Source organism: Plectropomus leopardus, chromosome 1 (genome assembly GCF_008729295.1).
Source record: "Plectropomus leopardus isolate mb chromosome 1, YSFRI_Pleo_2.0, whole genome shotgun sequence".
NCBI classification, from domain to species: Eukaryota; Metazoa; Chordata; class Actinopteri; order Perciformes; family Serranidae; genus Plectropomus; species Plectropomus leopardus.
Window position 1 is genome coordinate 41,470,446 of NC_056463.1, and position 24,405 is coordinate 41,494,850.

The following is a 24,405-nucleotide window of genomic DNA, read 5'->3' on the forward strand; positions in this document are numbered from 1 at the left end:
TTGTAACAGAGGATTAAAGTTTAACCAAGGAAGTTCTCCCAAATCTTGACTAAGTTTAACACCAAGATACTTGATGCCTTTAGGTACCCACTTAAATTTAAACTTTTCTACCATGTAAGGGAGGCATTCTGGAGTCAAAGGCATTGTCTCCGATTTTTTCCAACTGATTGTGTAACCTGACAGTTCAGAGTAAGACTGGATAGTTTTCATCAAATATGGCAGTGACGTCTCAGGGTCTGTCACCACAGCTAGGATATCGTCTGCGAATAACAACAATTTGTGTTGCTGGCCTCCACATTCAACTCCCCTGATTCCTGTATTCGTCCTAATACTGACAGCCAGAGTTTCTAAAAAAATTATGAACAGTAAAGGACTTAAAGAGCACCCTTGACGGGTCCCTCTAGAAAGGCAGAAAAAGGGTGATGTTACACCGTTGGTTATTACTGCTGCTTTTGGTTCCTTATATAATATCTTTACCCACTGAGAAAAACAGGGACCAAACCCAAAATGTGATAGAGCAGAAAAGAGAAAGCCCCATTCTACCTTATCGAACGCCTTCTCTGCATCTAATGAGATGGCAGCTATAGGAACATTTTTAGATTGGGCGAGCCACATTAAATGTATTAATTTCCTCATATTATCTGTGGAAGATCTATTCTTCATGAAGCCTGCTTGGTTTCCATGTATGATAATAGGTAAGATCTGTTGAAAACGCATTGCCAACACTTTGGTCAATATTTTACAATCCACATTAAGCAAGCTGATTGGTCTAAAATTAGCTGGGTCTGTTATGTCTCTATCCTTCTTCGGAATAAGAGATATTAGGGCTTCATTAAATGTTGGTGGTATATGGCCTTTCTCAAAAGCCTCCTGGTACACCTTCACTAATACTGGGGCCAGAATGTCTATATATTCTTTATAATACTCTGCAGGAAATCCATCATTACCTGGTGATTTCCCAGTATTCATCAGTGATACAGCATTCCTAATTTCCCTTTCCGTTATAGTTGTCTCTAACTTCTTTGCTTGTTCTATGTCGAGTTTAGGCATATCAAGATTCGAAAAGAACAATTCCTGCTCCCTTTCGTTATCATTACAAGATATTGTTGATGTATATAGTTTCTCATAATACTGTTGAAATGTCTTGTTTATGTCTGTTGCTGAGGTTACCAATTTATCCCCTTGTTTAATTGCTGAGATTATGCTTGAGGAGTCTTTTCCTTTCACTTGTCTGGCTAATATCTTCCCGGTCCCCCCCCCCCCTCATAGAAATTAGTTCTTAATCTATATAAGGAGTATTCTACTTTTTTATTATAGATTTCATGTAGCTGAAACTTAAGCTTACAAAGTTCTTGATATTTAGATTCTGAAAAAGTTTGTGCCAAATCTTTTTCCTTTAATTTAATTTCACCTTCCAATTTTGTAATCTTATTTCTTCTTCTTTTTTCTTCAAAGATGAGTGCGCTATCAATTTTCCTCTTATATAGGCTTTTGAGGCTTCCCAAACTGTTGCAATATTCTCTGTACTGCCCATATTTAGTTCAAAGAAAGATTTCAAATCTTCACCTAGCAATGTCCTAAAGCCTTTATCTTGTAGTAAGGATGTGTTCATTCTCCATCTAGTACTCTTACCCGTATCCAATCCTGCATAATTCTACCGCTGCATGATCTGTAATAGCAATAGTTCGTATATTGCAGCTAATTACACTATCAATTAAGGGACTTGCAATTAAAAAGATATCTATTCTGGAGTATGATCTATGGCAATGGGAAAAAAACGTATATTCCCTCTCTCAGGGATTAATAAGTCTCCAGACATCTACAAGTGCCATGTCCTCTTTCAACATGTGTATTGCCTCCCTGTCTTTAGTCATCAGTGGGGCCTTAAAGCGACTTTTATCTAAAATAGGGTCCATCACTTGATTGAAGTCTCCTGCCAGTATTATTTGCCCCTCCATTTCTCCTAGAACCTTATTCACCTCATGAAAAAATTGTGGGTCCCCTTTATTTGGTGCATAAATGTTGCACAGTATCACTTGTAGACCCTCTATTATTGCCTGCACACATATCATTCGTCCCTCTGTATCTTTAACCTCTTTAAGCAACACAAAATGTATGGTTTTATTGATCAGAATCATTACCCCCTTACATGAACTTGAAAGTGAGCTATGAAAAATATGCCTGACCCATCCCGTTTTAGTTTCCTGTATGAAAACTACATCTGCCCTATTAGTCTTCAAATATGAAAGAACTTAACGTCTTTTGACTGGATTCCCACTACCATTAATATTCCAAGACATATACTTAATACATCTCCTTGTCATAATTATTCCGTTTTTTTTTCATAACCATGTCTACAACACTGTGCATGTTCAAGATGTCCACACCTACTTGTATCATTCTTTGAAATCCTGTACTTTGCAAAACATGAACACATAGACTGGAAAAAGAACATTTCCAATACAATGCAGAAAAGAAAGAAAAAGACAGAATAATTGAGAAAAAAACAAAAATTCAAGCCAGACAACGCCTGACAGTCCTGAAGCTATCCTGTGCAGCTTTAAATGTCCAAAAAAAAAAGACCAAAAACTTATCTGGTCCGTGGGTTACCGCTCCTCCCGCCTGTGTTCCCTTGGTGGCAGCAGTGTGTCCTCTCCCCGACACGACATAGTCTTTACAGCATGTAGTCAATGGGCTCTTGAATAAAAACATTAATCAGCTCTCCTCCATGGTTGGATATTCAGCATTCCTCCTGGTCATTGTCTTTGATGTATTTGTCTGCCGCCTTTGCTGTGGTGAAACTCACGTTTTTTCCCTGCCACTTAAACCGCAGTGTGGCCGGGTAGGCCAGTGTGTACTTCACCTCCATCTCTTGCAGCTTGCGCTTTACCGATGTGAAGGATTTCCTCTTTTCTGCCAGCTCTTTAGTCATATCGGGGAATACCGACAGCCGACATCCTTCCCATACGAAGCCTCGTTTTTCTTTAGCAGCATTTATCACTTTATCTCTCGCAGACTGTCTCAGGAACCTGATGAGTACCGGTCTCGGTGGTCGTTCTGGGTCCGGCACCGGTGCGAGCAGCCGATGTACTCGCACAATTTCAAACTCGGCAGCACCAGCCCGGACCCCCAATCCGTCTTCCAAAATTTTTTGAACACAGCTCAACAATGTCCCATTGGTGCCAAACGTCTCCTTCAGACCCACCAGCCTCACATTGTTCCTTTTGCTGTGATTTTCCATGGCTTGAATATGCGCCCACATTGCCTCCATTAGCTTACTTTTCTTATCCTCGTCAGTGAGAGACCGCTCTGTGGCTTCCTCCAGGCGCATGATACGTGTCTCAGCTTCCGACAGTCTCTCCTGCATAGCCGTCACGGTTGTTTTCAACTCAGTTGTTGTCTCCTTAATAGTCGAGACATCCGTCGCGACGTTCGACAATGTGGTGCTCATTTTAGCAATTTCTGTGAACAAACTATCGAGGGAGGGAGGTGGGTCACCTGCCGAGTTTTCCTCTTCACGCTGGGGGCTTTTCCAGGTCGACATGCGGCCTGTACTTTTAAAGTACTTCGATGACGACATTTCACCTATTTTCTGCTGCTTCTTCCCAATAACCAACACCAACACTATCCTCTTCAGCACGGAGATAAATCTTAGTCAAATGTGAGCCTCTATTTTAAAATAATTTACAACTTTACATGTCGGGGAGTGAAGAGTCCTTAGACAGCCGCCATCTTGTTCGCCGTACCCACGTGACTCTCCGGAACCTGGATTTTAAAAAAAGTTATTGTACCTTCCATGCTCCAAATACCCTTTTGAGTGGATGAAATTATCATCAGCTGGTGCTTGGCAGAGGAAAAGACTTCGACCTTCCAAGTGTGGCAGCACTAGTTTATGTGACAATTTAATAGAGGTAACACCCCTTTTCTTAAATTTATGTTCAAATAGCACAACAATGCCACCTTGGGAATGACACCCAAAGAATTAGAGTTAAAAGTATGTCAAACAGGCACTCAGGTCCATTCAACTGAAAAGCAGGAGACACGGTTCCAGTAAAAAAAAAAAAGGGTATAAGAAATGTTATTACAAAAGCAGATCAATTTATAAAACCCTTAAAAGGGCATGTGAGGGGAAGAGGGGAAGCCAGTCAGTCGCTGAGGCTTACTGGTAGTGAGAGGAGTTGACGCAGGTTGAGGGGTAATCCCAGGACCCCACCCCCCCCCAAAAAAAGGGATAAATCATCCCAACCACACGTGTCAATCGCACACACACACACACGGTCATGAGAGGACACGAATCAAGGGGGAAGAACAGCAAACCGGAAAAGGACAATGCTACCCAGATCACCAACACCTCCACCCGTGGCTCTAAGCAACTGAATGACAAGGAAAGGAAAAGGGAAATTAGATGGGTCAAATTCAAAATAAACAAAAAAAAACAATGGAAATAATGATAAATAGACAAAATAAAAGATATATTTAACTGTGGTTAACAGCAAGCAAATTACAAATTTAACCAAACCAAAAGGCAATTATTAAATGTCAGCATAAACCAAAGAAACACAATTATTCAATATTTTCAAATAAACAGGTTAACACAAGGACCAAATTGTAACAAAAATAATCAAAATTAATTTAGGGGAGTAGATAGTCACCTCAACTAATTCAAAGAAATAACCAACAAAAAAAAAACAATAACCAGTTCAAAGAAATGGTTCAAAGAGATAACCCACAAAAGAAATAATCACTAATTCAAAGAAAAGTTAAAGAAAAATGAAAAGAAAGAAACTAAATAATATCCATATGGACACTAAATCATATCATTGAACTTATATAAAAACTAACCCCACAGATTACCCAATCCCTGTGCAATCTTTATAAATATAGCCCAGTGCTGAAGAGGCTGGCAGCTATGTCAGCCAACATTAAAAGTCCATAATAAGTGCAATATTCTGTCTGTATGAAAGACAGTCAGCCAAGGCAGTGTTGCAGCACATCTAGTACCTTCAATGACAATGATAACAAATGTGAATTTAAGGCCTATTTTTATGATAATTCTTACATTTTACAGTTATTATGGAAAAATTTAATTTTTTATTTAATTTGTTTATGCTATGATTTATTCATCTCTAATTTAGTCTTTAAAATGGGCCATCCTTTGATCAATGCTATAGTTTCATTATTGTCTTTGATTCCATGTATGTTTTCAAGGGGAAAGGTGATGTAATGCATTTAGTGTAACTAATAATGCAGAATCATCTGCATCTGTGTAATTCTGCTTTTTGAGTCACTGACATTTTCACATCCAATGAGAAATCCAGACTGTAGCAGCTGTGCCCAATCGGCAGCTGAACCCCCAAATCCAAAAAGACAAGTAAGAAGAAACTAAGAAAGGCCTATACAGAGAAAAGAGGAGGAACTTTATGGCATTGGTATGAAACCACACGGTGAGACCATGGCGAGATCAACTACCAACAGAGAAGTGACAGACTCAGTGTCAACCATCTACAGAGAAAAATCCAGAGTGTTACAACGCAAAATACACAGGCAGAGTGGGGAACTCTGCCTGTGGTGTGATTATTCCTTAAGAACAATAGTGACACTCTGCACCATGAGTACAGCTATTCCTTTTCCAGTGTTGCGTGAACACTGTACTGGTGGCGTATTTCTATGTCCAAGCAGATGGTCAACTCAGAGAACATGCAAGTGACCTGAGCATAGTGAGCCTGAGGGACACTCAACCCTAGAAGAGGAACCAACAACACCAGCAAAGCTGTACAAATGGGATCCGATCAAGAACATCAACACCTATTTTCAGCTCATCATTATCAATGTTATCTAATTTTTCTGCTAAAGCTATTAGTAATGTGGACTGCACAACAATTTGTTCAGACATTTGATTAGCTTAATGTTATGTGTAATGTCACATTTTACGTGTGTCTAGTGTATGTTGTATGTTGCCAATTTAGGAGTTGCTAATAGTTACTCTGTTAATGGTTCATGTAGAAGAAAGGTATCATGATAAAATAATTCTAAAAAAGATAAAAATAGAAACAGGAAAAAAAAAAATAATCAAAAATAATAAATTAAATAAAAAAAAAGATAAAAAGAAAAAGGGTTGTTAGCATTTTTTTAGGATTATGCATCCTCTATAGTTAGTGTGAGACTCTATGTCTACCTCAAGTAAAGAGCTACCTATATATAGTGAAGTCTTCGTGCCTGTAAGTTGACCATAGATACCTGATATGGCCCAGTGCCAGCAAATGCAGTAACACAAACATATTACTCACTTTTCAGAAGAACCTTACTTCCTGACATGTTAGAATTTGATCCCAACCATCTACGTCATGACAACTGCATAAATACCACTGTCTTTTCTCTTTTCGTTTTCAAACGGCCACTTGCATGTTTCCTTCGTTCCTGTGCCGATCTGACACAGGAACGAAGGAAACATGCAAAAAATTCATTTTAATGTGGATGACACTATTATATATAGTTCTGCCTCATCTTGTGCATGTGTCATGACAGAGCTGCAGTTTGCTTTTAATATTGTTCAGACCAATCTTTGTAAATTGAGACTTGTACTAAACCCTAACAAAACCAAAATTACTTTTCAAGGTTGAGGTAGACAACCAATGATGTAACTCAAATTGTTACTTTAAATTATAAGATGACTGAATTGTTTCAACTTACAAATACCAGTTGTTTTTGTTTTTTTTTTTTTTCTGGATAACAATTTGTCTTTTAATCATCATATTGACTGTCATACAAAAAAAGCTCAGGTTGTTGGGTTTCTGCATACATCATTGCAGTCTGTATGAGAAAGAGGTTTGTCTTTTCTACATACCTGTAGAATGGAACACTGGCACACTTTTCTTTATAAGCCCATTTTACATAAATTTCATATTTATTTTCTCTACTGACACCTAAAACTGTCAGAAGCTGCAATGTTTGGTCACATGGATATCTTCTGTATGTTGTTCGAACCAGCACTGTTTTTTAAAGTTTTTGCTGTTTAAAATTTTTTGCTGTTGTGTTCTTGGTCTTTTTGTTCTTCGTTGTGAAATTCTTCATGCTGCTGTCTTGGCCAGGACTCCCCTGAGAAAGAGATGTTGAATCTCAATGGGACTATCTCTGAATAAATGAAGGTTTAAAAAAAAATGTTTTTAAAAATGGAGCATTAAATTAAACTGAAGTACGTGGACATAGTTGGACATAACATACATCACAGTGAATTTTACAGACACCATTAAAGAGCTCTTACATGTGTTTGTTCACCTGTCACATAAAACTCAATGGACGTCAGAGAAAGTGCTACCGCTCTAAAACCACCTGAATGTGATAGTTGAGAAAAGGTGATTTGCACTGCATTTCCCTTTAGCGTGTTCTCCTAAACCTCATTGGCTATTTGATGGAATATTTGGCTAACGAGCAGATTGTAGTTAATTAACAGTGGATTAGTAATGGGGCCGAGGAAAAGCTACGGGCGGACTCTCTATCACTGCAGGAAGTTGATCCACGTAGACCAACTTCAGATTTCTATGTTAATTCTCTGGGGCGGATTGTGAAAATATGAGAGTCAATAAAGTGAAGAAGAAGAAGCTTGGAGATTTTTGGGACATTAATCTTGACCTTGTGGTGTGTTTTAACTGTGTGAAAATAACCAGGCACAATATAAATAGGATTAACAAAAGATTAAAAATAAAGTAAAGTCAAGTCAAGTCAAGTCAAGTCAGTTTTATTTATATAGCCCATTATCACAAAACATGGTTTGCCTCAGAGGGCTTTACAGTGTACGACATCCCTCTGCCCTTAGACCCTCACATCACCCAAGGAAAAACTCCCCAAAAAGAACCCCTGTAATGGGGAAAAAAAAAGAGGAAGAAACCTCAGGAAGAGCGGTAGAGGATAGTGAGGGATCCCTCTTCCAGGACGGACAGACGAGCAATAGATGTCGTAAATAGCAAATGAAATACAATCATGGCAAAAAAGGAAAGAGAAAGAGAGAGGGGGAGAGAGGGTGGGGGAGAGAATTAGAAATTAGTAATTGCTCTCTATGATGATGTTGAGAGAGATGATAACAGTCTCATGCATATGTTGAAAGGGTGTTGTCCAAAGGCAAGATCACAGCATCGGCGCAACCAGGACCAGACCACGATCAGGGCGAGCGGGGGGCATAGAATCAGTACAGCCACAGCACGAGCACAACCAAAGGCAGGGTTGCAGCATCAGCACAGCTATCACCACGGTCAGGCACAGTCAAGGTTACGGCCAGGATCCAGGGAAACTAGGAAACAAGGGAGCAGGAATGCTCCCGAGAGGCAACAGGATTAGCGTAGTGCAGTTCAACAGACCCGGGCTCTGTAATCGCGAGCCCCAGGTAGTGAGAGTACCACATGGCTATCACAGAGCTAAGCTAAGCTTGCACATGGCAATGCAGTTAACAGACATGCATGATTTCTGATGGCGGCATTGAGAGAAGGAAAGGAGCTCAGCGTATCAGGGGAAGTCCCCCGGCAGGTTAAACTTATGTCAGCCTAACTATGGGCTGGTCCAGGCAGCCTGAGCCAGCCCTAATTATAAGCTTTATCAAAGAGGAAGGTCTTAAGTCTACCCTTAAAAGTTGAAACGGTGTCTGCCTCCCTGACCGAAAATGGAAGATGGTTCCATCGGAGAGGAGCATGGTAGCTGAAGGCTCTGGTTCCTAACCTACTTTTGGAAATTTTGGGAACCACAAGTAACCCTGCGTTTTCAGAGCGCAGTGATCTTGAGGGTTGGTAAGGAACTATGAGCTGTGACAGATAAGACGGAGCCTGACTATTTAGAGCTTTGTAAGTAAGGAGGAGGATTTTAAATTCAATCCTGGATTTCACAGGGAGCCAGTGCAGAGAAGCTAAAACAGGAGAAATATGATCCCTTTTCTTGCTTCCCGTTAAAACACGAGCAGCAGCGTTCTGCACCAGTTGGAGAGACCTAAGAGATTTGTTGGGGCAACCAAATAATAGGGAATTACAGTAATCCAGCCTAGAGGTGACAAATGCATGTGCTAATTTTTCAGCATCTGTTTGTGATAGGATATGTCTAATTTTTGCGATGTTACGCAAGTGAAAGAAAGCCATCCTTGAAGTTTGTTTTATATGGGAGGCAAAGGATAAATCCTGGTCAAATAAAACTCCGAGGTTCCTTACAGTTGTGCTAGAGGCCAGGGTAATGCCATCTAGAGAAATTACATTGTCGGAAAAGGAGCTTCTGAGGTGTTTTGGGCCAAGAACAATAACTTCAGTTTTGTCTGAATTCAACATCAGGAAATTATGGCTCATCCAGGATTTTACATCTTTAAGACATGTTTGAAGTCTAGATAGCTGATCAGTTTCATCTGGTTTCATAGATAGATATAATTGCGTATCATCAGCATAACAATGGAAATTTAAGGAATGTTTTCTAATTATGTTGCCTAGAGGAAGCATATATAAAGTGAAAAGGATTGGTCCAAGCACCGAACCTTGTGGCACTCCAAAGCAGACCTTTGTATGTGCGGAGGGTTGATCATTGATGTGAACAAATTGGGAACAATCTGATAAGTATGACTTAAACCAGGCTAGTGACGTTCCTTTAAGGCCAATTGAGGTTTCAAGTCTGTGCAGTAAGATTTGATGGTCAATGGTGTCAAAAGCAGCACTGAGATCTAATAGGATTAAAACAGAGACCAGACCTGTGTCAGAGGCGATAAATAAGTCGTTATTAATTTTTACTGGTGCCGTCTCTGTGCTATGATGAACTCTAAAGCCTGACTGAAAGTCCTCGAATAAACTGTTGTCTCGGAGAAAGTCACAGAGCTGATGAGCAACCACTCTCTCAAGGATTTTAGAAATAAAGGGGAGATTAGATATCGGTCTATAGTTAGCTAAAATCTCAGGATCGAGAGTGGGCTTCTTTAGAAGAGGTTTAATGACAGCTACTTTAAAAGACTGGGGTACATAACCTGTCAATAAAGACGCGTTGATTACATCTAATAAAAAGTTGTCTAATAAAGGTAAAACTTCCTTAAGGAGCTTAGTTGGGATGGGGTCTAGCAGGCATGTTGATGGCTTAGATGCAGAAACCAAAGTATTGAGTTGATGAAGGTCAATGGGGGAGAAATGGTCTAGATAAATTTCGGGCCTTGCTGCCATATTCAGGCTATCTGAGTTCGGGGTCAGGTCAGTTGAGGGTAAGAGGTGATGGATTTTATCTCGAATAGTTATTTGTATTTGTATTTGTATTTATTTATTTAGCAGGACAGTGTGCAGAGACATTGAATATTCTCGTAGAATATAAAGATGGCTGCACCAGATTTAGCGTAGCGCTAATTTCCATCTGTAGTCCTCACATAAAAGACAGACAACATAGTACAAATCTAAAAATTATTACAATAGATAAATATACAGAATAAAAAAATAAATAACATGTACAAGTATAAAATAATACGTCAGACCTCCAAAATGCATACAACCCTGATATCAGAGACATCAGTGCAGACATGTCTGATTGCTCAGTATCCAGTCCTTGACTGCGCATGAGAAGCTGTGATGTTTTGTAATGTTTTTAAAATTGTCCGGAAGTCTATTCCATTCCTTCGTGGCTTTGTTGGAGAAGGCCGATTGGGAGAAGGTAGACCTTCTTCTTGGGACATTGCAGTCACCTCTGGATGCAGACCTTAATGTTCTTGCAGACCTTAATGTTCTAGTTATGATTTTATTATTAAAGAAATTCATAAAGTCGTCACTGCTTAGGGCCGAAGGAATACAGGGCTCTATAGAGCTGTGACTCTGAGTCAAAGTAGACAGCTATTACAAAAAATACATAAAAACTAGAATTACCAAGGGATAATGCCTCTGTATATCCATCAGGCTGCAGTTACAGCAACGTGCGTGAAGCCGTCTCATTTGAAATGCCATGTGCTCACAAAAGATGCTTATCTAAAGAACAGACCATCAGATTTTTATCAGAGAAAATTAATTACATCAATGAAAGACAACCATCAAGAGCTGTGCAACATATGTCAAAGGTGCAAGGCTTTGCCAATCCCAACAGTCATCTCACTGAAATGGTATGTGTAATTTTATTGATATTATCATAGGCAGTCTCTTTCATTTTTTTGTGTTGTTGGTATCTGTAGTGATAGTGTAGTGAATTTCACACCTATCGTTATTGTAATATGACATGCATCTGTTTCTATTATTGCTGTGCCTCTCTCCCCCTCTCGCCCCTTCTCCTCCCCTCTCTCTTTCTCTTTCCTTTTTGCCATGATTGTATACCATTTGTTGTTTACGACATCTATTGCACGTCTGTCCGTCCTGGAAGAGGGATCCTTCATCATCCTCTACCGCTCTTCCTGAGGTTTCTTCCTTCCCTTTCTTCCTTTCTTTGTTGCCTAACCCTAACCATTGTGACAGCCCGCATTGGTTGCCATGTGCTGTTATGTAAACATACAGACTGTGATGTGTCATCCCACCATGTGCAGTTGTTGACATCCAAGTAATGGCATCCTGGAGCATAAACAGCAGGATCCCTACAATGGCATAAGTAGACACAGAAGGTCATTGACATCAGTGGCACCATGTGATAAATTGCGATGAGAATGTGTTGCCTGCTTATATTGTTACCTGCAGTGTTTCAACCTGATGCCATCCATGTGCATATCATGTTCAAGGAACAGGTTCTGTCCAGCTGTTTGCCGGTGTTAAGTAACACTGTGACCGGCTCTGTCCAGCTGCGTTTTCATCTGATGTTTTCCAGTGGCATTACACGTGTAAGGTGGCTTTTGACATCACAATTATACACCACTGTTATTTTCCAAGTTTGGAATGAGAATGGGCTGGATTTTCATGAGCTGGATAGATACAAGACACTTGAATATTGGTGCAAAGAAACTATGAGAAACTACTGATGTGTGCCTGTGAATAAAGAGTCAACACCGGGCACATAAAGCCAAGCATTAAATGGAGGTGTAGATGTGGCTCACTGGCTGGCTGTTAACACTTGTCACCATGTGTGCCATCATGTACTTTGAGGTTAAACTGGAGCTGAGCTCTGTTACCACACCAAGGATCCCCAACCGATCTCTCAATGACACAACTTCCTGCTTCTCTTACAGATTATGCAGAGAAGCTTTTTTGTCGCAAGTCATAAAATTGACTTCAGGGATTAATCTTAGCTCACATTTCAGACTGAAGCACACACACACACACACACACACACACACACACACACACACACACACACACACACATGCATATACACACAAATCCTACAAACAGAAATCCTCACACAACTGTACACAAGTCATGATTTGGTTCCTCTCTCCTGTATGAGCACTCCTTATGTCTGGCAGAGGTGCGGAAAAGCAGATCACATTCAATTTAAATTTCTTCATGGATTCAGTCCACCTCAAATTTTAAACACACTCAAATCCACACAGATAGCAGCACTTTCGTCTTCCCAATTTAGCTCCCCTCTCCTCTGCTGTACCTCTGCAGTGTACATCACATTAAGCTCTAATAGGCAGCTTAGACGAGTACCCAAAGCACCATGGGCCATTACGTACTCCATCTGAAGAAGCTCTGTTCAGTAATAACTGCCTGTTACTGGAAATTAAGGCACCTGCCTTCCGGCCAGAAGAGGTAATGTCTGCAGAAATTGGCAGATTATCGAGCTTTCCTCTGCCACTTCAGCCAGGATTCCAAGTGAAGGAGGATAAAGAGGAGAAGGAGGAGGTGGAGATGGAGGAGGAATGCCACTGTATGGCTGAAGCTTAAAAACCCTGTACTGTAATCACTGTGCCGCAGGTTCAAAGTTTAGGTTGTTTCAGGAGAGGAGGTAGTGTTCCCTCTCTTATTTTGGTTTCAGTTATTGTTGGTTCCTTTTGGGTTAAATGGGAGTTACACACGTGGACAAAATTGTTGGTACCCTTCGGTTAATGAAAGAAAAACTCACAATGGTCACAGAAATAACTTGAATCTGGCAAAAGTAATAATAAATAAAAATTATATGAAATTTAACCAATGAAAGTCAGACATTGCTTTTCAACCATGCTTCAACAGAATTATTTTAAAAAATAAACTCATGAAACAGGCCTGGACAAAAATGATGGTACCCTTAACTTTTTTAATATTTTGTTGCACAACCTTTTGAGGCAATCACTGCAATCAAACGATTCCTGTATCTGTCAATGAGACTTCTGCACCTCTCAGCAGGTATTTTGGTCCACTCCTCATGAGCAAACTGCTCCAGTTGTCTCAGGTTTGAAGGGTGCCTTTTCCAGACGGCATGTTTCAGCTCCTTCCAAAGATGTTCAATAGGATTTAGGTCAGGGCTCATAGAAGGCCTCTTTAGAATAGTCCAATGTTTTCCTCTTAGCCATTCTTGGGTGTTTTTAGCTGTGTGTTTTGGGTCATAGTCCTGTTGCAAGACCCATGACCTGCGACTGAGACCAAGCTTTCTGACACTGGCCAGCACATTTCTCTCTTGAATCCCTTGATAGTCTTGAGATGTCATTGTACCCTGCACAGATTCAAGACACCCTGTGCCAGATGCAGCAAAGCAGCCCCAGAATATAACAGAGCCTCCTCCATGTTTCACAGTAGGGACAGTGTTCTTTTCTTGATATGCTTCATTTTTCCGTCTGTGAAGATAGAGCTGATGTGCCTTGGCAAAAAGTTCCATTTTTGTCTCATCTGTCCATAGGACATTCTCCCAGAAGCTTTGTGGCTTGTCAACATGTAGTTTGGCAAATTTCAGTCTGGCTTTTTTAGGCTTTGTTTTCAACAATGGTGTCCTCCTTGGTCGTCTCCCATTAAGTCCACTTTGGCTCAAACAACAACGGATGGTGCAATCTGACACTGATGTTCCTTGAGCTTGGAGTTCACCTTTAATCTCTTTAGAAGTTTGGGCTCTGTTGTTACCATTCGTATTATCCGTCTCTTTGATTTGTCATCAATTTTCCTCCTGCGGCCACGTCCAGGGAGGTTGGCTACAGTCCCATGGATCTTAAATTTCTGAATAATATGTGCAACTGTAGTCACAGGAACATCAAGCTGCTTGGAGATGGTCTTACAGCCTTTACCTTTAACATGCTTGTCTATAATTTTCTGTTGGACTGATGAATGCCAGCAGAGTTTTGAAACGCTTAAGGCTAAGCTCACCACCGCACCAGTGTTGGCATATGCAGACTTTGCTCTCCCATTCATTCTGGAAGTTGATGCAAGCCACGGTGGCTTGGGAGCAGTCCTTTCTCAGGTGCAGGCAGGCAAGGTGAGGCCAATCGCCTATGCTAGCCGGGGCCTGAGACCCTCAGAAAGGAACATGGTAAACTACAGCTCCATGAAGCTTGAGTTCTTGGCCCTTAAGTGGGCCATGACGGAGAAATTTAGAGAGTACTTGTTGGGTAATAAGTGTGTTGTATATACTGATAACAACCCCCTCAGTCATTTGTCCTCTGCTAAATTGGCCGCCACTGAGCAGAGGTGGGCAGCCCAGCTAGCCTCTTTTGATTTTGAGATCAAGTACCGGTCGGGGAGGAGTAACGCCAATGCAGATGCTCTTTCTCGTCAACATCCACCTGGTCCCCAGGATGTAGAGGCTATGCTTCCAGGTACTGCCATGCCCAAGCCGTTGCAGCAAGCTTTGGGGTTGAGGAAGGCTGAGGTGACCCAAGCTTCCATTGCAGTTATACCTCAGCATACCACCTCTGAGCTTCGTGCCTCTGAACAGACTGACCCTGTTATACAGGAATTGCTTGAGTTTTGGAAGAAGAAGCGGCGTCCCAGCCGTGAGGAGTGGGCACGACTGTTCCTGTCCACACTTGTTCTGCTTCGGCAGTGGGACCGCCTCATTGAGAAAGATGGTGTCTTGTATCGTAAGGTGCTTCGCTCAGATGGTGCTGCAGCTGTGTTCCAGTTGTTGTTGCCTAGTGCGTTGATAAGTGAGGTTTTGACCCAAGTTCACCAGGAGCATGGTCACCAGGGAGTGGCGCGAACGCTGGCGCTCCTACGGTCCCGCTGCTACTGGCCTGGTATGTCCGCTGATGTGGCCCAATGTTGTCAGACGTGTGAGAGGTGTCAAGTGGCCAAAGATGTCCATCCTAGGGCTCATGGCTTCATGGGACATTTGTTGGCTTCACGCCCTAATGAAATCCTTGCCATCGATTACACCACTCTAGAGCCTGCCCAGAATGGCATGGAGAATGTCTTGGTCTTGACAGATGTTTTTAGTAAATACACCATTGCTGTCCCTACCCGGGATCAGCTTGCTGCCACTGTGGCGAAGGTCTTGGTGTCGGAGTGGTTTTACAGGTTTGGTGTCCCCGCTCGTTTACATTCTGACCAGGGCCGTAACTTTGAAAGCTCTCTCCTCCAGCAGTTGTGCAACTTGTATGGCGTTGTAAAATCGCGCACTACCCCATACCACCCACAAGGAAATGGTCAGTGTGAGCGGTTCAACCGGACGCCTTGCCACACTTTCATAGGCTTCTGTCACTGAAGTTTCCCAAGGAACTGTAAGCTCAATAAAATAAATGATCCATTGACTCACCGACTAAAGTACTATGTCAGGCCTCAAAGTAGTACAGACTATTTCCTGTGGAACAACAAGCTTTCCTCCTAAAGCTACCTGCATTTCCCAGTCACAAGCTCCCTCTAGGCGACCACACCCCTGCCTCCTCCCTAACTTAGTGCCTCTATGTTTCTCCCCCTCATGTACAAACTGGATATCTAGACTCTCTTTTTTAAAACCTCCTGAATTTATGTGTCGTCTTCTCCCCTCAATACCTGCAGCTAAGCTTCTCAACACCTGATTATGTCGCCACTGTCGTTGTTTCTTAAGTAGCAATGATGTGTAGTTGATGAAGGAACCGCCGCTGACACCGACTTGGTTGCATAAGAATTAATTTATTACAACAAAGTTCAGCATCCACCAGGCACCATGGTCTGCCTGGGAGAAGATTCGGGACCAATGTGAATCTCTCTCTTACAACTCATGCATGTCTCTTATATAGGTACAAGCATCTACACATTCATTAGTGAACATTCCTCACCTATTGTATTTTAATCACAAAAATAACCCCCAAGGGCCACAGTCCATGTCATGTAAGCCTAGTATCAATATTCTACTCATCTAACTCAGAGACGTAATCATCCCTAGACCTCTGACCTCAAGATAAGACCCATACAAACAGAGCATAATACACCTCACCACGTACACCGGTCTTGTGGTAAACTTGGTGCACTTAAACTCCTCTGTTAAGCTAGATACTGGCAGCTGAAGTATCCCTTTCCCATACAATGCCACACTACTCAGACACCTGGGAGCGCCTAACCACTAATATATGAGCTAACCAGCCTTTCCATTCTCTCCACAACAGATACTGGGACTTCATAGATTGACAGTGGCCACATTAACCAAGGAAATAACCCAAGCTGCAAACACCACACTTTCAACTTTCCTGGGAGCCCTGACTCATCTATTCTATCCAGTCCTTCAGCGACATCTTTTCTAAATTGCACAACGTGCTCAACATCATTCAAATCCACATTGTACCACCGACCTAGGCTCTTCACTGACTTTTCCCAATTGTTGGAATTTCCTCATCATCTATGATACATTTCCTATCATTTACATTCTCTCTACATAATGAGATACTTTAAGACTTACTTGGCTTGATTTTCATGCTGGCCCACTTGAGGTTCTTATTTATCTTCTCTAATAGCCTCTTTGTACATGGCACCATTCTAGTAACTAGCATCATGTCAACCATACACCACTAATTGGTGGAAGACACATCCCATTTTGATGTCCCTCTCCACCTACAACCCACTTGGATGTCCTGATAATTACTTCCATCGCCATTGTAAATGCCAATGATGAAATTGTACATCCTGCCATAATACCTATCTCTAGCCTCTGCCAGTCTGTTGTGAAATCTGCTGTACTTATACATAACCTAATGTCCTGCAAATGTCAGGGCTAGTGACTGGACCCAAATGCAACACACAGGCTTGACAGAGTCTTTCAGAGGCTTTATTCACAAAAGCGAGAGTTCACAGTCACAACAATGTCCAAAGGGAAGAAAGTCCACTTCGGTGACCCACCGAGCTGAACCTCAGAACGGGCCAAACCAATGACATGGTTCGGGCAGGGGACCCACCGGGAGAGCAGAGCTGGTGAGTTGAGCAGCACAGATGAATTCACTCCAGCAATTGCGGAACTCTCTGGAGAGCAAGCTCACTGAGTACCTTTTCTCCTCAGGGAGCAGGAAGGTGGAAGGCCCAGATCAAACTCGGTGTCGAGAATGAGAAGGCAGGTCGGATCACCGGGGCAGAGCCGGGGCAGGTTAGTCGGGGACGGGCAGAGCCGGGGCAGGTTAGTCGTGGACGGGCAAAGCCCGGGCAGGTTAGTCGGGGACGGGCAGAGCCGGGGCAGGCAAGCGGGCAAGCGGGCAGGCGGGCAGGCGGGCAGACAGGCAGGCAGGCAGGCAGGCTGGCTGGCTGGCTGGCTGGCTGGCTGGCTGGCTGGCTGGAAAGTCTCTCATCAGGCAGAACAATCTGGCACTGAGGGTGAGACACAGGGCAGGTTATATAGGCGGGGACAGGAAATGAGCAACAGGTGGAGGTGGTTACTGCTGACGAGGGTGCAGCCAGGCAGAGGGAGAGAGAGAGGGAAGCACTGCAGGTGGAAGAAATCAGGTTGATTAGGAGAGAGTTGTGTGAGAAGAGGCTGCAGAGGAGCAGACAGAAAATATGCTTTCATAACAACTATTCCTGCCACCCTAAAATACTCAAAAGCACTCCAAATAAGGCTATGTGGCACTGAACCAAACGCGTTAGCCAGATCCAAAAATACTACATGCAGTTCTCTTTTCTCCCTCTTGGCTGCCTGAATCTGGTGCCTTAATTCAGTGTTTTCACTGGTTCAATTTACCTGGTTTGTTTGTTTGTTTTGGAGAGGAAAAGACCTTTATAGATAAGTCGGCTCATGTTAAAAATCTCCTGAATGTATAAATCTTAAGACAAAAGGTGAGCTGACATAGGCCGGCATGAGGTGAGCAGCCTGTCTGTGAAAAACGAATAGCATCAGAGAAACACTGATTGTAAAGTTAAACAGCTTTATTAAGTGTTTTCACTGGTTTAAACCACCGGGTGCATTTGATTTGTTTGATTTGGAATCGCCACGAGGAGTTCACACTTGGCACATGGGAGAAGTTTCAGCTGGTTGCAATTTGCAGTCCCTACTACTAGATGCCACTAAATCTGCTCCTTTAATATTGCTCTTTACTTTTTTAAGTAAGCAAGACCGCTGTAATTTTTGAATCAATTTTATTATTGCCAAATTATTATATTTAATGGGTTAGCTTCCGAAGAACATTTTGCTGAATGTGAACAGTGACAGTTTTGAAGGACTACACAGATGCTGCTATAAGGCTCATCCACTAATGTCGCTAAGAGGGATCTAACCAACTTTGTAGAGTTAAATCTTTTAATCATCTTTTTCATTCCAGCAGTTTCTATCAGCTCCAATTTTTATACATGATAAAACCTTGAGAGCAGCTAACATCTTGATTTTGATTATGTAAAATGGTGGGGGTTGCACCTCACTGTACCTGTTAGGGAGAAGAGTTTAGGGGTTTGGGCTGGAAAAAGGGCAAGGATGAAACTTAAAAGACTCCAGGCCAAAACAGAGTTTGGTTTAGAACCCAATAATCACTCATACCAGGAACACCTGCCATCATTTCACAAGAGAGAAACTTCCTCTCCCTTCCACACAGGACCAGCTTCAATACAGAATAATTCTAAACTGAAAATAGGAGGAAAGACATTCTTCTGGAAAGAGTGGCCCTCTAAGGTGATTGAAGACATTAAACGCCTCTATGATAATAATAATAACTTCAGAACATTTGAAGAACTTAAACTTATCAAGTAGATGAATGGACCACACTTCTGAAAGAGATGCTGAAACCTATGAATGATATCAGATCCAAACTTGCCCAATTCAAAATACTCAATAGACTCTACTGGACTCCTGTTAAGTTGTATAGAGCAGGGGTGTGCCTCTCAAATCTGTGTTGGCAATGTAAAGTGGAACCAGGTGACATCACTCCTATGTTTCTCACTTGCCCCAGATTAAACACCTACTGGCAGAGGGTGATGGAAAAGATTTGTGTGTGTCTTAGAATAGATGCTGCACTCACACCTGCCCTATGCCTTTCGAATAGCCTTAAAGGCAATGAGAGAATTTGGGGGGAAACTGGCTTAAGGCTGCCCTCACTACAGCTAAAAGGGCCGTATTGAGCCATTGGTGGGGGCAAAATAATCCCACCTACTCTGAATGGTTCTTAGCCTTATCAGAAACTGCCTCCTCCGGTTGATCTACAAAATAAATGGGAATCTGGGCACTTACACAGAATTGTGGGAACCCTCTCTAACAGATTAAGGAAACCTAAACCAAGATACATCTATTACCATTTGCAGTGCTCCTTGTTCGTTGAGACCAGGGAGCAAAATATGAAATTGTTTCCTTCCAGACTAAACACTCAACTTGCTAATTGTTATTCTTATTCTTCAATTCAAATTCAAACCATTATTATTATTATTATTGCTGTCATGAGGTTTTGAATATAATGGCTGTTATTATCAGTAGCACTTCTGTTTTCTTTCCTTCTTCGTTTTTGTTTATTTCTTAATATTTATTTATTTACGTATTCATTTATTTATTTTTATCCTTTTCAATTATTATTATTATTATTGTTTTTTTTAATTTTGACTTTTCCCTGATAGTCTACTATTGTTATTGTTATTAGTATTATTTAAATTTCATTTTATAAATTTTCTTCGCTTATTTCATCTTTTATTATTTTTGCACATGACCTGGTATGTAACTGTCCTGTTCATTCTGTATTGTCTATTACCTGGATTGAGTTAATGTTTCCACCTATACAATTTTATGTTAGCCCTGTAATTTTGTTATTCTCCAGAGGAAGTAAGTGATTTATCTAAAATTATGAATGTTGCTGCTTATTCTGTCTGAGGGAATCAATATAATTTAAAATTGAAAAAAAAAAAAAGGTTTGTGATGTGCATCTATCAGAATAAGAATCAGAAATACTTTATCTTTATTTACTTGATCCACAAGGAGAAATTGTTGACTACACAACCACATAACATTGGCGGAGGAGAAGCATAGCCAGGACACTGTAGTGTTTTGAAATGTTTTGGAAAGACCCAGAGAAATGAGTTTAACAAGACGATTTTGAAGTATTCCAAAAGTAATCCAGACTATGGTGCTTATTTTTGATTTTTTATCACATGCATTTTTACAAATAAGATTTTAGGGCATGTATTTAATAATCTGTAGTGAAAAATGTTGTAAAAGTAACCCTCCCAACACTGTGCACTTAAAATCACAGTTCAGAAGAAATCTCAATGAAATACCCACAGCTGCTTTTATTTAAATCTGAACATCATAACTCAAAATTTCCATGAATCATATTTAGCTTGGTTTTATAGTTGCAGCTGAAATATTTAAATCTCAGCGAAAAAAAATCAAACAATCTGTCAATCATATCTTTTGAAATCCATCAATAAATGTTTGAAGTTTGAAAAACAGTCTTTCTCATGAATACAAATTTTCTTTTATCAGATTTAAGTATTTGCTATTCATCTGAATGCCTGCATGCTTTGCCTTAAAAGATATGATGGATAAAAGATTCAATTAGAAGTTTATTCAAATCTCAATGAATTTGGTTTTTACAAACTTATTCCTGGATACAAAATGGAGCCAGCCAAACCTAATTACAGGCCTTCATGCTAAACACAAAAATCATAATATATTCAAGCTTTTGTATTGCGCTTAAAGCTTTAACGATGAATTGACTAGATTAAAAGTCTGTGTCGCTGTATTGTTTTCTCCTGGAGAGAGTACTCATTCTGGAGAAGTAAATTACATGCTTTGAGTGAAGCTTTGGATCAAGACAGTTTGTTGTTTGAGATAAAGCAGAGATAATCAAAGCATTGTGCTGGAAGGAAGGAATGCATTGATCAAGAGAAGCAGATGAAATAAGTTTTACAGGCAATTCAATTCATTAGCTGTGTTTGCAGCTTAATACTGAGGAAATATCTCAGCTCAAACACAGGTTTATCATGAAAATCCAATAGGTGGGACTTCTCAACATGTGGCAGCTATTATTATGACTAAGTATTTGTGGTGCCATGACATTGTTTATAATTTTGAAACCCCAATAGTACAAAAAATGTACCATTGCATCGACCATTGTTCCAATAGCCCAGTATTCTGAAAACAAATGTGTATTGTTCTAGGACCTTTCTCTAAATTCACTATACCCAACCAGGTTATTCTCATTCCAAAGTCGTCAAACAACCACTGCTTACGCAGTGATTTCGATGAACGATCTTGACGCCAGACCAACCTTTTGCGAAATTATTCAATGCCTTTGGATGGCCAAATAACACCTGCCTGATGATGTCTCAGCATGATACACGGATGGCCAGTGTTAGATGAGAGTCCAGCCAGAGAGTTAGCATGTTAGTTTGAGGAAGTAATTATTCTGGGAACATTTTCTCTCATACCCACAAAGGGTAATGCATCAAAATCCGTACATACCCCACGTATTTTGAAAGGTTATGCTGCTTTTTGCATTTGATTACAATTTTACAGAAGGTTGAATAAAAACATGTCCACAGAGGTCAAAGCAGAAGCTCTTTTACCAACTGTCTCACTATACACACTATAAATGAAGGCCTAGTTACAAGTCTGACCAAATCTTTTCACTGCCTAAAGCTGTCAATATTCTATACTTTAATTTTTCATGACAAGACTAAATGATTCAATATGTAGAGTTTCTCAAAGTCTGATACACCTAAACTCTCTGTGCCATAGAACTTCATTGTCATTGTTATATCAAAGAAATATATGAAATGACCACGACCTCGCAACACATTTTATGTCTGTGTAGTGGATGATGAGGACACTTGATGAGAAGATATTCAAATGCCTACCCAAAACCGAAACTTCTTTTGGAGATTCCTTAGATGAACCTCAGGGTCAGCTAATGGACCTAACTGCCTTGTTGAAATTCTGACTCTTGTAAGCAGAACTAAATTACGACAGAATTTATTGCCTGACCGACAGTTTGAGTTAACTTACGACTTATTTGGGGCAAGCAGCTGTCAACTGAGCTCCTGCAAAGACTCGAGGAGACATCAGGAGATCCCTACATCATAGAAACCGATAATTTATGCCTTTGTTCCACAACCAACACGTGACATTCCCGCACATCTCAAGACTGTAAGAGAGGACCACATTAACTGATGTTCGTATGCAAAGCAAAACGTACTTTGAAATGTTGCGTGGAGATCTCATACCTACTGAACTGGCACTTTGTTTACATGCCGATTTTGGGGCCAAACTCACAAACACAAGCTGTGCCTGTGTGTATGTGTGTGTGTGGAGGGATGTGACCTTTCTTAACCCCTTAACAGCAGCGTGCTACACACTGAATGGAAAGACTCTTAATTCAGACTTACAGTTTGATATGCATCTCCTCTGTCTGTTTCCTAATTATTCTTCTTTTACACTATTGTGTGCAGATGCTATGTTGTTTTGTAACAAGCGATTCCCAGCTAATCTTTTAACTTGTTCCTTACTTTGACTGCTTTTTATTTGTCTGTGACTGAAAACTCACAGAAGTTTTACTTAATCACTCACAGCTGTCTTCTCCTCTCAGCTGTTTTTCCTGTTTATTCACACAGCCACTCACTCACTGTTAGCCCGTTAGCTTCTTTAGTATTAGCTCTGGTTAGCGATGGCTTCTCCCTGCTCTTCTCCCTCTTCTGCTCTCTCCTGCTAAGTGTGTCAGATGTTTAGTTACTCCTCTACCTCCTTCAGTGACAGTGGTACCTGTAACAAGTGTAGTTTATTTGCTGTGCTGGAGGCGAGGCTTAGCGACCTGGAAGCGCGGCTCCGCACCGTGGATAATCCCTCTTTAGCTGCGATAGTTAGCAAGCCCCCTATGGCCGGTGCGGACCGACATAGCATAACCTCTGCTAGCCGTCCCCCGGCAACCCCCGTGCAGCCTGGAGGCTGTGTGACTGTCCGAGCGAAGCATAATAAGCCGAAGCCCACGGTACACCTCCCACCCCCCCTTCACGATTCAAATAAGTACTCCCCGCTCAGCAACACACCGGCCGAGGGCACAACCCTGGTCATTGGTAGCTCTATTTTGCGAAACGTGAAGGTAGTGACACCCATGGCCATAGTCAAATGTATCCCTGGGGCCAGAGCGGGTGACGTCGAGTCAAATTTGAAGCTGCTGGCTAAGGCTAAATGTAAATACAGTAAGATTATTCACATCGGTGGTAATGACACCCGGTTACGCCAATCTGAGGTCACTAAAATTAACAGAGTCGGTGTGTGAATACGCAAAGACGATGTCGGACACCGTAATCTTCTCTGCACCCCTCCCCAATGTGACCAGTGATGACATGTTTAACTGCATGTCATCGCTCAACCGCTGGTTGTCGTGGTGGTGTCCAGCAAATGATGTGGGCTTGGCACACACCTGGTCTTATCTGGAGGAACGGCATCCATCCCACTTTGGATGGAGCTGCTCTACTCTCTAGGAATCTGGCCGAGTTTATTAGACGCCCAAAGCCATGACATCCCAGGGTTGGGACCAGGGTGCAGAGTCGCAGTCTTGCACGCTTCTCTGAGCTTCCTCTAGCACAGTCACCATAATGTAAATGTCATAAAAACGGTGTCTGTCCCCCGACCACTTCATTTGTTTTAAGCTAAAATAAACAAAAAGGGAGTTGTACAAGAAAATCTCATAAAAATTAACTCATCTCCTGTCAGACAACATCATAACAGGAGAATTAAATGCAGACTCTTGAACGTTAGATCCTTATCAACCAAGGCTCATTTAGTCACTGATTTAATATTGGATAACCATATAGATTTACTCTGCCTCACTGAGATCTGACTTTATCCCGAGTCCTGAGTACGTTTGCCTGAATGAATCCACTCTTCCTGGTCATATAAATAGTCACGTTGCCCGGGACACTGGCTGAGGAGGGGGAGTCGCTGCTATTTTTGATTCAAGCTTAGCAATTCTCACTAAGGCCAAGCTAAACTATAGTTCATTTGAAAGCCTTTGTCTTAGTCTTTCTCACCCATCCTGGAAAACTCTACAGCCAATTCTATTTGTCATAGTGTACCGCGCCCCCGGCCCATACTCTAATTTTCTCAGAGAATTCTATCTGGATTCTCTGAGCTTATATCAAGTTTAGTGCTTAAATCAGACAAAATTATTATCGTAGGGGATTTTAACATTCACATGGATATTAATAGTGACAGCCTTAG

General features: G+C 41.4%; 1 pseudogene; it reads left to right on the forward strand.

The window, feature by feature from the left end:
* The first annotated feature begins 22,849 nt into the window (after positions 1-22,849).
* LOC121942458 lies at positions 22,850-23,703 on the forward strand (annotated as a pseudogene).
* Positions 23,704-24,405: the final 702 nt, after the last annotated feature.